The 12,837-nt window shown below is 34.4% G+C and overlaps 1 pseudogene; it reads right to left on the reverse strand.

Annotated features, from left to right (window-relative positions):
* LOC114821420 (protein DETOXIFICATION 27-like) overlaps positions 1 to 6,055 on the reverse strand; it is a 6,275-nt pseudogene extending 220 nt beyond the window's left edge.
* Positions 6,056 to 12,837: the final 6,782 nt, after the last annotated feature.

The following is a 12,837-nucleotide window of genomic DNA, read 5'->3' on the forward strand; positions in this document are numbered from 1 at the left end:
TTGATAAATTCCCGAAGCCCAGAAAATGCTTGCATAGAAAAAACAGTCCAAGTCTGAGGACACCAACCACAAGCAGCATACACGTTGAGCCCCAAAACCACCAAGAAATATCCAAAGCAATGGCCGCACCGACAACCCCAAAGTCGAAGACATAGATTGAAAGCCAGCTTGTGAATGCATTAATCAACAACCCCACAAAAGAAACCCAAGCAATAACCATGTTCTGGAGCTGGCATTGCAAGAACCTTTGCAATGGGAACTGAGAAGCAAAGCTGAAGTGGAAGGATATGAGCCATAGCAGGGTTGTCTATGAGATTCTAGGAGCCCTGTGCAAATTTTGTAAAGAGACCCTCCTTAAGATAGTTTTAAGTTTTTAAAAAAGTATGACAAGTATTGATACTAGAAAACATTCATTTAAATCAAAACAAAGCCACTTATATAATAAAATTAAGAAACTGTCATTTTTTAGGATGTTATTATTGTCACTCAAAATATCTTCTTGTACTCCAAGTTTTTATATTTAGAAAGAAAAAAAAACTCTTATAAAAAATGCTAACAAAATCAATTTTTAAATATACAACATTATTACATGATGTTAGATGGCAAAAATTTAGGGGCCCCTTCAAATTTGGGACCCCGTGCGATTGTACCTTTTGCTCCCCCTCAACGCCCCCTTTGAGCCACAGTGCCACCACTCCTGACCACTCCGCCACCTCGTTGATCTGCCCGGGCAGTGGAGTGGTGAATATGTAAACTGGTAAGAGGGCAAAGCAACATAGAAACAACAAGATCCATGACCTCTGCAAGTATAATCCCAAGCAAGTGGTACCTTTTGGCTCCAAAGGCCTGCCCACAAAGCATTTCTAGTGCGCTTGCCATTCCTAACTAATAGGCACATAATTAAAAGGAAAACTAATGAAAAGGGCTTGAAAACTTTGAGTTTTAATGATAAGGACAAAATAAAAGGTAAAGTGAATAGTACTAGGATTGACTTTTTAGTGTAAAAATGTGGTTTTTCATTAAAGTGAACAGTACCGGATGCTTTTCGTTAAAGTTCCCATAATTAAATTATAAAACAGTCAGAGATTACAAACTCAAATTAGGGTTTAGAATTTAATTATCAATTCTTTTTAGAATAATAGTCTGATGACATATGCAATCCAATGAAACAGTGAGTGAGTGTTTCATACCAAAAGTCCGAAAATGAAACCGACGATCAGAGTGTTGGCAATAGAAATGGCAGTTAGTTCAACCTCGCCGAGGTGGCCGGCGAATGCTTGGGTAATGACGTTCATGGTGAAAGTGTTGGAAATTATATATTATAATTAATATTATAATATTTAATTTTTGTATGAATGAAAAATAAGAGTCATGTGTCATAGTTGAATTCAAATTCATGAATTGTATCTGTTCGTTGAAACTTTAGACAACAGTCATATTGTTTCAAAAAGGGTGGCTTCAGTTCTATATAAACTCAAGCATCCCACCTGTCTAAAAGAATGAAGAGAAGTGTTTTCTCCAATGTCTTAGTAGAAATCCGAGTCGTGTCTTGAGAGTACAGAATATATGAAGTTCGCCAGAGTCCGAAGATTGAAGTGCTTTGACTTCGGATTATAGATTGTTGAATCCTGGGAGACGGACGCCTACCGAACTACAAGCACAAGAGTAGGGGCGAAATTGCTGTCTTTAGGACATTGCATTTATGCAAGCCTCAATCTTCAAGTTTGTCAGTTTTCCTAACTTTATCTCTAGTTGTTTATATGAATTTTGTATACTATTGATGTTGTGATTTTCTTTATGATTTTCATATTTTCTAATATTGCTCCAACAATCTAAAGACAGAAATTTCTTTATGCAATAATTAGAAAAATATGGATTTAAGAAATAATTATATTGAGAAAGTAGGAAAGAATGATTTGAATATATGTTAGTGAAACTGCCGTTTAAAACTTTGAAACGCATGCACATTGTTGTGAAAATATTGTTCTTGAATTTCATTAAGAACGAAATGGGCAGGTTGTTAAGCTTTATTTAATTCTTTTTGCCATTTAACGTTACTGTTGTTGGTTCAATACTCTTAAAATTAGACATGAGAATGGCGATAAGTTCTTGTGATATGTGATTGTAAGATGCATATATGCAGGGCGTGAGGATCATGCATTTCTTACATACTTTGGCATTATACAGTTAGTTTATGCATTAATCTAGATCACTGAAGTATAATTCTAGATACATGTTTCTGTGAAATACATGATCAATTATATATAAATGTGCAGTTAGTTTAAAAATAACTAATTGTGGTGTTTTCAATTTCTTCTGGAAAAAAAAGAAGAAAATTGAGATACTGAAGCATGAAGATATATTGCAAAACTGTCGCTAATCGGAAATTAGAAATGATGAAAATTACATGATATAATATTCTTTGTATGCTTTTATGCTTAAAGACTTTCATGTAATATCTGAGTTATTTTTGTGTCAATCGGTTATGTTTGCACATAGATGGATGAAACAATATGACTGTTCGTTGACACCTCATAGGCACATGCATATCCCTATCAGTAAGATTTTACTTATGTTAGGCACATCATGGAGATCCATCTACAAACCATGTTTGACGTTGACTCTTTGTAGAAGAGAATTGTTGGTTACCAAGTGAAATTTTATAGTTTAAAATTTGTATCATCTACAATAAGTGCAGAATGGCCATTGTGGTGTAGTGGGTTTAGCTTGGATGTTAGATGTGGTTCTGCCAAACTCGTAGCAGTTCTTGGAAAAGTTCCTTTTGCAGAAAGGAATTGCATCTGTATAATTGATGCAGTTAATCCCTATTAGGCAGATGTGCGAAGGCTTCAAGGCCATAGTGAATTATCTCAGAGTTTTAAGTGAGTTAATATGTCCTTTGAGTTTTACAGGATAGTTCCGTATAAATGGAAACTATGTCTAATGGAAACCACAAAATTGGGTTTGCCATAAATCGGGAATGGTCCAGACTAAAAGCCAAGTCCTTTGAGAACAATAAGACACCAAAAGTGTGGGGATCTTTTGTAAATTTGCAGAAAGACGTTATGTTGCTTATTTAGTAAGCTATGGCAACCAATGAGTGTGTTTTATCAATGGTTACTCATGGTAAGAAAGCTTTTGTGATAACAAAAGAAGATACTGTATTCAAATTAAATCTTTGAACTCATTTTAGATGAGTTATTATCATCTTGAAAAGACAATGACTGGATTAAAAGTGTGGAGGTCTTTTTGAAAGAAATGACAAGACACTAAAAATGTGGGAGCATTTTGCAAAATGCATTAGACCCAATATGGCTTTATAATAAGCAAGCGTGGGCTTGGATATTTTCATGTTAGTCATGTATGAAACCAAAGCCAATTCCCTTGAGAAGAATTAGACATTGGAAGTTTGGGAATACCTTGCAATGATAAGAGTTTTGCTTTCTCTTGTTACTAGTCATAGCGAGGAAGAGTCAAATGAAATTTAAGATCAACACTCTTTGGCGGGGATTCTAGTCCCATGATAATTTAAAAACTCAGATGATAAAGTGTGAAAGCCTTTAAAAGCTTTTCCTGTAACAGCTTAGTGAAGCGTGAATGCCTAAAAAGATAGATAAAGTCTATCTTAGTTGTTCATTACTTAAAGTGGAAAATGTGATCGATTTAATGATAGCATTACAAGAAACTACAATTATAAAAGAATTGTGGGGGTTGGTTAAAAGTAATTTGCTAATTGAACGACATTTAAGATGTCATCTCTTGTAATGAGTAAAAGTTTAAGGTATGGCAAGGTTAGAGATCTTCTTACAAATACCTTAAATGTGGGGGAAGTTTACCTAAGTGCTTAGTGTTAGCAAATTACTTAATGAAGTCCTAATATAATTTTGAGGACTTGACATTTTCAAACAATGTCAAACAACTACTCTCGTATGAAATATAATTTCATAACATGGATTGTGCACACCATTAATGACAGTCAACCTAGTGGTGGATCTAATTATTAAAGGTTTGACTAGAGAGTAAGTTGATCATCGAGGGGAATGAGGCTAAAGCCAACATAACTAATGAATCAGCCGAGCGGAAACCTAACTTAGTTGATTGGAGATCCCATGCTCTAAGTTCAATAGGCAAACTGGTTGGGCATGATTCAAAGAAGTTAACACACTATATACCTCATTCCTATGATGGAAGAAGTGTGTTGTTTGCAGAAGTTTTAGGGTGTATATTTATACTTAATGACAGTGATATCTTATAAATAAGAGGAATAGAGCAGACTATTCTTAATCATTGGTCACCTATGTGAGAGTAGAAGTGGGTCGCTTCTATGAGTATGAGATGGCTAAATTCTCTAAAGCTCTCATGAATCCGGGATTTGTTCAGGACCAAAATGAACACAACCGTATGAACCAGAATATATTAGGATTAGTGATGTGTGTTGCTTATTGTCTCGGTTTACTACTGGGGTGAACAGTTCAAGATTCTATATTCACTGCATCACCAAGTAAATCCGATAAGTATTCGCTAAGGTAGGTTCAAGTCCAAAAGACACCTCTCCCGATGCATCTCTTGTTCGCCTGTACTCTCAAATTCTTCCTAATTTTTCACTCATGTGGGGGATTGTTGGAAATTATATATTATAATTAATATTATAATATTTAATTTTTGTATGAATGAAAAATAAGAGTCATGTGTCATAGTTGAATTCAAATTCATGAATTGTATCTGTTCGTTGAAACTTTAGACAACAGTCATATTGTTTCAAAAAGGGTGGCTTCAGTTCTATATAAGCTCAAGCATCCCACCTGTCTAAGAGAATGAAGAGAAGTGTTTTCTCCAATGTCTTAGTAGAAATCCGAGTCGTGTCTTGAGAGTACAGAATATATGAAGTTCGCCAGAGTCCGAAGATTGAAGTGCTTTGACTTCGGATTATAGATTGTTGAATCCTGGGAGACGGACGCCTACCGAACTACAAGCACAAGAGTAGGGGCGAAATTGCTGTCTTTAGGACATTGCATTTATGCAAGCCTCAATCTTCAAGTTTGTCAGTTTTCCTAACTTTATCTCTAGTTGTTTATATGAATTTTGTATACTATTGATGTTGTGATTTTCTTTATGATTTTCATATTTTCTAATATTGCTCCAACAAAAAGAAGTGAGACGGCTGAAGACTGGAGTATTGATCAAATATAGCTTAAGTTCAAACATATCAGTTTTTATAAAAACTTTCAAATATATCAAAAATATTACTTAAATAGACACAAATACCCTTAATCTTTAAACCTAATAAATTAAAAAACTAAAACCCTATTAGATGAAGAGTTCTCACGACAAGACCTTAAAAATGATAGAGACCTAGGGAAGATATCTACTGTTAGTAGAGACTTGTGCACCCCTAAACGAAGGTGAGTGTAGATGTTAATTTCTTACATTTTTCCTCGTCTTCGTTTTCTCTTTACTTTTGTAGTTTCTTCGTTCGATTGAATGTTTATCGAAGAATGAATTGTCAATCTATGTAACGGTATTTATCTCAATTTTCCTTTGGATTATATGTGCTTTGTATTTAATTTTCCACCCCTTTGCATTATTATGGGTGTTGTTCATGTCTGAATTCTGTTTTGAAGGTTATCATTGACTGCTAGTGAATCGAGAGACAGTTGTGTTCTTAGAAAGTGAAAAAAGCATATTAGAAAAATTAGGTTTCATTTGTCAATGGAAGATTGACATTGCTAAAACCATTTGGTTTTTTAATTTATTAGGTTTAAAGCTTAAGGTTATTTGTGTCTGTTTAATTGATATTTTAGATATATTTGAAACATTTTATAAAAACTGACATTTTTAAAAATAGGGACTAATATTTGGCTATATTCGATAAATACTCTAAAGATTGTAAGACCAGCTATTTGCCATATCTTATTGGTCTCTATCCAGACTCTTATTGAAAGGTCTTGTTTCTCATCTTTGTCGTCCGCACCATTCCCGGGTAGTACCGATTCTGGCAATAGGGATAGAGCAAGATCATCGTTTTCATCTCTGTTGTTGCTGCGATTCATTTTAGAGAAATAAGAAGCAGTAGTTTTTTCAGTGTCGTACGACGCTTAGTAGTCTATCAGAAAGTTTGAAGACGTTGGACTAGCTAGAAGAGGAGAGGAATATAGTATTGCGCACTCCCACATTTATAAATAACGTGACTTTACTATAAAAAATTTCATAATCGGAACTTCTTAATATCTAAATTTAAAGGTTAACTTTACAAAAAATCATTCAGAACAAGGTGATTTTTTTTTAAATAGATTAAAACATAGGTACAATTATGAAATTTGAACCGCAATCAGAATGCAAGCAGTATCCTATTAGATAATTGGTAAACTGTTACCAAAAGAGTAGGATTGGGAATTCTTTCCCAAAGAAGTTGCCAAATTGGATTCTTGTTTGAAAAGGTTGGTGTGCTGGAAAATCTGAATGACTCCATAGCCTTCTACGTATCACATTTCTCTTATTAGGTCCTTCAAAGAATTGTACGGTAAATTGGTGAATGGGCTTGTAGAGGAGCTTGAGCGCTTTAAGGCGGTTTTAGATGACGTTACTGCTTTTTCGACTTTTTATTTAGGGGCTTTTAGATTCAAAATGTTTTTTGGGTCCAGTTATCTAATTATATGTTTTTATTTCTTTTATACTCATTTTATGTTTTCTAAAAATATTAAAAATCAATTAAAATCTTCTAATATTATGCATTTTCCAACTCCAAAAAAATATAATTAATATCTTATAACAAAAAAACTAATATACTAACATAAATTTATCTGTAAAACATTATACCCTAACTCAAAAGTAACAAATATATGAATGTATATTATACCTATACGTGAGATATGAAACCTAATTAAAAGGTAGAAAAAACATAACATACCTACAAATAAGACACATTAATCCGTGACAGGTTGATTATTAAAAAAAAAAGGTTATATAGGTAGATAAATATAATTAACCTGTGATATAGGTTAATTATAAAATTAAAAATAAAATCTATAAATAGGGTTTAAAGCAGAAGAAGAATGAGAAATAACAAAAAGATGAATAAAAAGAAATAAGCAAAGATATAATTGGGAAGAAATTTGATTTTAACAATAAATCTTATGATTGAACAGATAACTATTGATAATTAAATAATTAAATATAACAAATTGGACTTATTTTAATAAACTGGACTATTCCTACTATTGGTTCAAAAATTGAACTTATATCAAGTTTCCCCTTTTATTTAATGGTGATTTTTGTGATTATAAGTGACAAAAGATAAAAATAAAAATTAAAGAGTGGCAATCGCTTTGAATACGTGCCTTGAAAACGTAAATATGAATTCTAGTGACAAGGATTTGTCCCAATACGTAAATATGGATGCTAACGATATAAACAATGAAATAATAAAAATAGCATTTTTGTTTTTGTGAACACTCCAATAAATTTAGTTTTAGCATTCTCTCTTCTTTGGGTTATTGTTTTTCTTCGTGAAAAAAGACTAGGATCCGGTACAGAGCTTATTACTAAATTTATCAACAAAAAAACATTTTAAAACAGTTACATGGTGAAAATTACCAACCAAACACAAGGTTGGCTATAGTTATGTGCTAAATTGGCAAAACAATAATGTTAAAATTATGGTGGTTTTTTTTATTTTGAAACTCCCGAATAGAAGGTTTGCATTCTCTTTTTTTATTACAAGGGAAATATAATCTATATACTAAAGCTGAAAATACACTGAAAATTTAATCTATACTTCCGAAAATGCTCCTGCCTTAATTGTGTAATTTCGATGTCAGTCCAATTGAAATCTGATTGAATCTGGACCGTTCATTATTTTTGGGCACTGTTTTAAGAAATCAGTCCGTCCATTTTTATCTTCTTCTCCACTCTCTGCTGAACATCATTTTTTTCTCTAACACTGCGATAACCACAAGCCCCACCCACGAACCCAGATACTCCTAAAACAATCACCATTCTCATCCTTTCGACCTCATGAACTCAAGTCTGAGCCCAGTCTTACATTCTAGGGCAAGATTTCTTGGCTTGCATGTACCATTTGGTGAAGGTTTGAAGAAGGCTGAAGCTCAATCTGTAACCCAGATTCCGGCGAGATTTTCAGGCGAATCCGCTAGCTTCTGTCTTTTTGAAGCCCTCACAGTCATCCAATCACCAAATCATAGGTATATTTCGATTCTACAGCTCTTAGGCTTTATTTGACCGTCTGAGTCTTATAGGTGATTTTGGGTCTGTATATTGTGATTGATGTCGAAATTTGGGGTTAATAGATTCTTCAGCTTAGATTTGGATCATTTTTGGGTCTGCATGTTGTAATTGATGTTAAAATTCTAAACTTTTGACAATCTCTATTTGATTCATCGAATTTTGCTCTATAAATGATGTAAGAGTCAGTCTCCGAGGGGTTTAAGAGAGTTTTACAGGAGTTTACATCTGCTGTAATAAATATGAAATTAATATTACTAATTAAAATTCATACCTAACTGTACTGTCGTAAGATAAATCGAAATAATTGTTAGTATTATCAGCTTTTGGTTTGATCTGTTAACTACATTGGAAGAGGCATGAAACTATCGAAATTACAGAGAAGAAGAAGATGAAGGTTTAGAAGGAAATCAAAGCTTGTATTTGATAGTTGAACAGATTACATAAAATGAGAGAGAATTTACAATTTATACTAGCCTACAAAGTAACTAACTCTAACCTTCTAACAAACTCTTACTAGACCAATCTCCACCATTCAATCATAAACCAATCTCCACCATACATGTATTAATACTCCCCCTCAATCTCAACTGGGTATCCCAGTTTGAGATTGCAGCAAAGTGAGTATGAGATAAACTGTTGAATATTGCAATTTGAGACATTCGCTTATTGATCTTTGCAATCTCCAAAGTGGTCTACCCTGCACCCGGTCCAGACTCCAGTATACGACTCTTCTGCTATACTTGCCAATCATGTATCAAAGTTTTGGCACTAATGTTGATTCACATTATCCTTTTCTTCTAAGCAGACAACCACAGTGGGGTAGCAGCAATAGAAATGAGAATTTCCAGAAAGCATAAAACCCAAAACCTCCATCACTTGTGAATACTCCAACTTGTTAAACAATGCACCACTATCTGAAACAGAAAGCACAGACAGAGCTAAACATGCTATCAATGTCATTACACCCATTTTCTACGTCATCAACCATATCATCTTCTATATCATCAACCACAAATCAAATAGTTTCCTCTTTGTGGACAGATCATTCTACAAACACTTGTCATTATACAAACTGAAAACTTTAGCAAGCGAACCAATGGACTGAAGCCATGACACTATTCCTTTGCCTTTAACATGAGCTTCACAAAGAACATCATCTTATAAAGTTGTAACGTACCCTCATGCCGGTTATCACAATTTCTTGCGGGAGTACCCTTCGTGGGATTTACCGTTAACAACATCATTTAACATTGGCTTCGGCCTTCAAAATAGAAAATTAACAAACTATAGTGTGACATCGGCCTTAACTATAGTACCACGTGATCGCCCTTTGTGGATTTTACCAAAAAAACAACTACTTTTAACAGTGGCATCGGCCTTCACAATCAACTACTCTTAACAGTGGCTTTGGCCTTCACAATTTTAACAACAGAAAATCAACATCTATGTAGGATTACCCTTCGTGGGATTTACCTACTCACATCACGGAATTACCCATTGTGGGATTTAACGCTAACAAATTCTTCTACCCTTCGTGGGTTTTACCTATTCACATCACGGAATTACCCTTTGTGGGATTTACCGCTAACTTCTTCAAACTTCATCGTATAACTAGACTTACAATTAATACATGCTAACAACTGAGCTGGTTAGACTTAACATTATAGGTTGAGATAAGCTCCTGAACAATTTAAACCCAATGAAGAGACTGCAGAAATTCAAGGACTTACAGTATATAATCTTGAAACTAAGTCCCATTTGGAACAAATTATGATGGCAACAGTTGCACTATCAGGGACCATGAGTAACTTGACCAGCAGCACACCAAGGCTGGGCAAAAGGCAGAACAATTGATACAAAAGTTGTGGTACAAAAAAGACGGCCAATTCACATGGTGAACATGTACCATGCACCTAGTCTAAGGCCAGGAGCTTTCACAGAGTCAAACAGTACGGAAGAAGCCAACAGCATAAACAACATGAGGAGATGATCCATTCCATTAATACGGGTTCTCAATAGTTCAACAAAGGTATGAGGAAGTTTCAATCACCCAACAGAAACAAAATACTAAGCTGACAATACTGAAAATTTGGATGAAAACAAATGATTGTCACATCCCAAAAGTAATCACAGTGAGGAAGCAAAAGAGAGTAGATACCACCCATCACCTAAGTTCTGTTATATGCTCTTCAAAATACAATCTTATTACCACTGCCGAATCACTGCATTATAATCAATATATGATAATTGATGCCTTAGTTACTTCAAATGACACAGAGAGAGGATTGTCAACAATCTAATATCATGTTTGTTGGAAATGGTATGACATTAACCACAGTGTCTAAAAGCATTAAAGATAAACTATCTACCATTGCAACAACTACTTTAACCATTTCACCAAACCTATAATCAGACATCAAAAGGGTAAAACCCAATCTTCAGAAAGTGAAAGAATGACTAAGAAACAATAGTAGAACCTCAAACACTTCCATCCAAGATATGTAGTTGCATTGTTCTGACATTCAATTTCACTGAATCATTGATAGGAGCATATTTATGTGACTTAGTTAGCTTGTTCTTGTGCATTTGTGTTGTTATTTCTTAGTTAATTATGTATTTTAAGCTATTTTCGTGTGTTTGTAGGTCCAAAGGGTTAATGTGGCAAAGAAGTGCATTTTGGAGCATTTTTGGGCATGGAATGGATAGCTTATGCTTGGAGCAAAAGGAATGGACGAAATTTGAAGTTTGTGCATCATCCTCTCCCTATAAATAACCATTTTAGCACACTCATTTCACCCAACACATTCACCTACCACTACATACACTCATTTCACCCAACACATTCACCTACCACCACCCAACACATTCACTTACCACTACATCCACTCATTTCACCCAACACATCCACTCATTACAACCACCCAACACATTCACCTACCACTACATCCACTCATTTCAACCACCCAACACATTCACCTACCACTACATCCACTCATTACCACCACCCACTACATCATCTTCCTAGCCTATAAATACATTCATTCACCCTTCATCAAGGGGGAGAGAGAGAGGCTATCATCCAAAGACACCACATCATCTACACAACTCTCCACCCTTCACCATAACTCACCTATATCCATCCACCACCACAAGAGACCATCCATTCACCACTCACAACTTGGTGCCACATATTTGCAAGGAAGGAGGATTGCTTGGAGTTGTGCTAGTCATTCAATTTGGATTGCTGGAGCATTCTAGGTGTATTCTACTTTGGTTTTCAATGTCTAATTTAAATTGTTTATGTTTAATTGCAAGTATGAGGAACTAAACCTCTTTTGGCTAGAGGAGAATTCGAAACCATGAATATATTTGCAATATGAATTGATTTCTTCCAATTGTGATTTGATAAGTTGTGATTGCAATTCAATTATCTATTTTATTCATAACGGATTTGTGTATGTTTATTAAGGATGCATACTTAGTTTTCATGCATGAATTTGATGCTAGGATATAAATAAGTTTCACCTAATCATTACAAGTTTATATTCATGAGTAGTGAAGGTTGCTTGTCACAATCGCGTTAATTGAATTCTTGGCAAACGTATCATGCATTCATAGTTACAATTGCCTCGTCAACGCTTATGATTTTCATGGAACTTAATGATCTTTAATTGTATCTCTATTATGCATTCATATAGGGGACTTTTAGAGAATGATTTGGGTTGTCGCATGCATTCATCCAATTCAATGAGTAAAGGAAAATCTGAGGGTTAATTTGTGCATCACGGTTAATCTAGGGTGTTGAGCATCATAGTTTATTGAAAAGCAATTGGAGATTGATTTGTATGCAAGTGTGTCATGTGTGGAGAAAGACCTTCTAGCTAGCCCATCATCCATCCAAAACAACCAATTTCGTGCAAATCTGTTTAGTTCTAGTTTCTATTTTGTTTTACTTTATTTTCGTCCAAAACCCAATCCCCTTTTACTTTAGGGTGTCTAATTAGTTAGAATCTGTTTTAGTTTGTGTTTTTAAGTGTTGTGAGTCTATAGAGTCTAGTTAAGTGTTTTTAAGTTTCGTTTTGTAAGTCAGTTTAGTTTAGATTAGCAATCCCTCCTAATCCCCGGTCCAGAACGATCCCTATTTATACATATACTACAATTGTCAAAAGAGGGTTTAATTTGAGTGCTTAACTTTCATCGAATCAAATTTTGGCGCCGTTGTTGGGGATTAGCAACTTTGCTAATCCCTTGTTATTTCTTTTTGTTTATTTTCGTGTCTTTTGTTTTTAGTTACTGACTTTGTTTCTGTTTGTGTTTTTTTTTTTGTTTTTATTTTTATTTTTATTTTTATTTATTTTTGTTTTACTTTTGATATTTGATTTAGTTTTGTTTCCTTGATTTCAGATACTAGAAAAGTAAGACATGAATTTTGCTACCATTCAAGCTCAATTGACGGAACTTACTTCTCAATTGTCACAATATGCTGAAAGGACCACAATGTAAAGTGTCCCTACATGTGGTGTGTCCTATGGGCAAGGATATCCAATTCAGCAATATTCTCAATTCACTGCGAATGAAGATGTTTGGGGTTAT

The sequence above is a fragment of the Malus domestica genome, chromosome 15 (genome assembly GCF_042453785.1).
Source record: "Malus domestica chromosome 15, GDT2T_hap1".
In the NCBI taxonomy this organism is placed as follows: Eukaryota; Viridiplantae; Streptophyta; class Magnoliopsida; order Rosales; family Rosaceae; genus Malus; species Malus domestica.